The 4728-nt window shown below is 34.0% G+C and overlaps 1 pseudogene across 1 annotated transcript; it reads left to right on the top strand.

Annotated features, from left to right (window-relative positions):
- The first annotated feature begins 255 nt into the window (after nucleotides 1–255).
- On the top strand, nucleotides 256–3942 carry LOC143569168 (chloroplast processing peptidase-like; annotated as a pseudogene). Its single transcript, XR_013141688.1, has 6 exons — nucleotides 256–563; nucleotides 732–816; nucleotides 1931–2068; nucleotides 2807–2893; nucleotides 2984–3051; nucleotides 3763–3942. The product of XR_013141688.1 is annotated as a chloroplast processing peptidase-like (transcript).
- Nucleotides 3943–4728: the final 786 nt, after the last annotated feature.

Consider the following 4728-nt stretch of genomic DNA (forward strand, 5'->3'; position numbering starts at 1 on the left):
AATATGTAATTTCAAAGTTCAGAAAGTAGAAATATATAAATGTCCCTTTATAAAAAGTAAACAAAATTATTATAGTTTTCTCATATGTCTAAAAAAAATTAGATGTTATTGTATTCTTTAAACACAAATTCTTTTATTTTGTCATTAAATCACTCCTCATTCTTTATTTTCTTGCCCAATAATATCCACCTCATCTAATTCACATTCCTTCTAGCAACAAAAACTTGTTGCAAACACCAACCTCAAAACATAAAAATGATATCTTTAAACTTAAACCTCCTTCAATTACCTTCCCTCCATAATAATCCCAAACCCACCTTCAATTCCATCAACCCATCACAACCCCACTTTAAACCCATCACCAAAACCCCCAAATTCTCAATCTTTTTCACCCCCCATACCCCCAAAACCCTAATTTGCCACGGAATTCAAGATTTTGATTCCGGCGGCGGTGACGGCAATGGTGATAAGAAAAATGGGTCGTTGTCGGATTGGGTGGATATTAAGTTGGATGATGTGAAGACTGTTATTATTGCCATTGGGGTTTCACTTGCCTTTAGTTAGTTCATTTAATTGTTTTTTTATTTTATTTTAATTTTTATTTTAAATTTTTTTTATAACGGTGACTTTGTTGTGTTTAGTGGGTTTATATTTTATTTTTAATATTTTTTATTTTTGTTTATTTTTATTTTTTTTAATTTTTGTTAGAACGATTACTTTCTTGTATTTAGGTGGTTTATTGCCGAACCGAGATTCATTCCTTCGTTGTCTATGTACCCTACTTTTAATGTTGGAGATAGGCTTGTGGCTGAAAAGGTAGGTAGACATTTTGTTTATTTTCTTGGCTCGAGCTCGAGTTTGGCTCGTTTTAGTTGGGAAGGCTTGAGTTCGAGGTTGGCTTGTTTAGAACTGTATTTCTAAAGCTAGAGCTAGGCTCGTGGGTATTTTGTCAAGTTCAAGCTAGTTTATTATCTATTAAACTTTTAGGTATATATTTTTATAATTATTTGGACATATATCTATAATTTTTTTATATAATGTATATTATTAGTTACTTTTATGATATGTTTATATTATTATATAGATATATTAAACAAAATTTATATAAACAAAATGCTTGTTTAGGCTCGCGAGCGGGCTTGAGCTCAACATGTGAAGCTCGAGTTCGTTTATTAAATGAGCCTTAATTTAGCTTGGTTCGATTTGAGTATTTAACGAGTCTCCCGCGAGAGACTTGGCTCGTTTACAGCTCTATTTTGTCAAGCTTGAACTCCTTTATTTTTATTAGATTTTTAATTATTTTAAGCACATATTTTTATAATTCTTTGCATATATATTTATAATTACAATTTTTATATATAATATAATGTTTATTCTATTAGTTATTTTTATAATATGCTTAAATATAACAATAGTTATTATATAAATATATTAAATAAAAGTTATGTAGATAAAAAGCTCGTTTAGGCTCGCGAGCTGGTTTGAGCTTGATACGTGAAGCTCAAGGCTCGACTTGTGTTATTAAATGTGCCTTAGTAAAAGCTTGAGCTCATTTAAGCTCGGCTCAATTCCAGTTTTTAACGAGTCGTTCACGGGTGGCCCGACTCGTTCACACCCTATTTTTAGCAGCGAATACAATTAAATTAAAATGTGATAACTTACATACATATTATAATCACTCATTAGCATAAGATATTTGAAGTATCTAAAATGTGCAATTTTTATGATGATATAAATTTCAAAAACATAAGTGCATTCATGATATACAAAATATAAATAATATCATACATACCAGTATACCACAAAAGAAATTTTGTTTAATTTCTTAATTATGTGCAATTTGATTTTTTTTATGTGTTGTTTGTCACATAAGGTCAATTTTAGCCTCAAAAGTATTATGCAATGTCTTGATTTATCAACTCCATTTCAGGTTAGTTATTATTTTAGAGAGCCAAGCCCAAACGATATTGTGATATTTAAAAGCCCTCCGGTTCTTCAAAAGGCAGGATACACCGATGATGATGTTTTCATCAAACGAGTTGTTGCAAAGGCGGGAGATTTACTGGAGGTAAGTTTCTTGGTTCATATCAACAAGTTACAAATATGTTGTTTTGAAGTAAACAATATGGTTGATTTACTTATCTTAGTGGTCAAAATTGTCACTTTGACGATTTTACCCTTACTAAAAATGATATTGATATAACCTTCAAAGGGGTGGCATAGTGGTATCCGCGTAAACTATCGAGCACAAACAGTTAAACGGACGGGGTTTTCTTGTTTATGTTCATTCGTTAAGAAAATTAGCCTTTTCGTGTTCGTTTGTTAATAGTATAAATGAATGGTTCATAAACATAAATGAACGAACATAACTGAACGTAGGTGAATAAAATAATAAACATAACCAAGCGAACACCAATTTAAATTATACATGAACATCAATCCTTCGGGCCTAAAAATTATAGAACTAAACTAAATTTTAACGGGTCTAAAAAATTTAACTGAATATACATACAAACGTAATTACGAAATAAACGAACTTAAACACGCGTAAACTAACCAACATAAACGAGCATAATTGGACGGACATAAGCAAACGGTCACGAACATAAAGAACGAACAATACACGTGTTCATGTTCGTTCGTTTATTAAACAACCAAACATAAACGAGCTACCTGCAGAACTGTTCATGAACGGCTCACTGAACGTTTGGTTCGTTTACATGTCTAATCACAAAAAAATGTAAAAAAATATATTTTGATATCAAGAGCATATACGGCATATAATATTTATCTATTCAAGTTGCAGGTACACAATGGGAAACTAATAGTAAACGGGGTAGTTAGAAACGAAGACTTCATATACGAAGCACCTAAATATGAAATGAATCCCGTTGTATGTTTCGTCTATACATTCTTTTAGTCATCTTTGAAACCATAATCTTGAAATTGTTGTTAATCCTGTTTGTTTGTTCTATTTTTGCAGCGCGTACCAGAAGATTATGTGTTTGTAATGGGAGATAACCGTAATAATAGCTACGATTCACACGTTTGGTAAGTTATGCTGTATATTAGAGAGGAGTGTGAATTTCTGACACGACACAAAAACAACATGAACATAACACGAAATTCGCAGGTTTGGGTTTGGGTTTGGTTTAAATGGGTTTGGGTCAGTTTTGGGTCGAACCCGAAAACCCGTTTAGGTAAACAGGTTGGGTTTGGGTCAACCCAGTTGATTCGTGGGTTAACCCATTTATTTTTAATTTTTTAATTTTTTTTTTTTATAAAATGTGTTTCATGTAATTATTTATCTTGGTTGGATATCTTATGCCAAAATTTAAAACTATAAGGAAATTGATTTAACATTTTATAATTAAAATGTAATTGTTTTATATGATTTTTTTTGTTGTAAGAATATAAATTTATAGTATTGATATGTAAAAACAATATAAAATAAAAAAAAAACTTTTGGGTCAAACGGGTTCTGTTCGGGTATACCTGCGAATATGCGGGTTGTGTTTAGGTTCAGTGTCTTACCTGATTTCGGGTTTGTGTCATGTTCCGGTTTGATCCACGAACGCGACCCGTTTATCACATTATAGTTGGTAATCGTGGTCCGTTTACTTAGGAACGGGTCAAATGAAAAGATTTTAAGATAATTAAGGAAATGGGTCAAAAGGGTTGAAAGTTGTTCAAAGTCTGTTTTTAATTCTATTAAATTTATTAATTTTTATAATATTGTTTTTATTTTTTAATTTACATCAGGGGACCGCTACCATTGAAAAACATAATCGGAAGATCGGTGGTGCGATACTGGCCGCCATTGAGGATCGGCAGCACGGTTTTGCCAGGTGGTTGTGCAGATGACAAGCCAGAAAATATTAGTCGTAGTAGTAGTATAGAATCTCAACAGGATTCAAGTAATTTAGTATCTCAGTAGGTATTTAGGGGGTGTTTGGTAGAGAGATTTGAGGGTGGAGAATTAGGTTTCTCTTGTTTGGGAGAATTAGGCGGAGAATTGGGCGGAGAATTGGTTTTCTCTGAGAATTGGGTGTAGGCAAAAAGTAGAGAAATCCAATTCTCTCCATTTGGAAGAGAAATGGAATTCTCTCTGCTTCTAAATCGCGTCTCTGCTCTACTCCGTTCGCGTATGATGATGATGATGCTCCGACCGGCGATGGTGATGATGATGCCGACGTCCGGCACGGCGGCCGACGCCGCAGCCACGTCCGTTCGCGTCTCTGAGCCAAAACGAAACCCTAAATCGCGAGGCGGTGTTGCGAGGCGGAACCCTAAATTGCGGTGTTGATGTTGCGCGGCGATGATGATGACGCTCTACTCCGTTCGCGGTGTTGCGATGCGTCTCTGAGCCACCATTTCTCCACCATGATGATGCCGAGGCGGAACCCTAATCACGTCTCTGCTCCCGTTTCTCCACCCATTTCTCTATTGTACCAAACAAAGGAAATGATTGTCAATTCTCCACCCATTTCTATTTCTCTCCAATTCCATTTCTCTCCCATTTCTATTTCCATTTCTTCCCATTCTTTTTCTCTGTACCAAACACCCCCTTAGGTTCTTAATGCACATACCATTTATATTTACCTTGACTTTTTTATAGTCAAACAGGTAAACTATTTGTGTATATACCACTATTCATTTGTTTTGAGTCATTTTTTGGGACCAATGAGTGGGTTAACAGGTCAAAATGAGATGTTGATACTTGTGTTA

The sequence above is a fragment of the Bidens hawaiensis genome, unplaced genomic scaffold, assembly GCF_021521415.1.
Source record: "Bidens hawaiensis isolate Kalapana, Puna unplaced genomic scaffold, B.hawaiensis_p1.1 tig00024419_1, whole genome shotgun sequence".
In the NCBI taxonomy this organism is placed as follows: Eukaryota; Viridiplantae; Streptophyta; class Magnoliopsida; order Asterales; family Asteraceae; genus Bidens; species Bidens hawaiensis.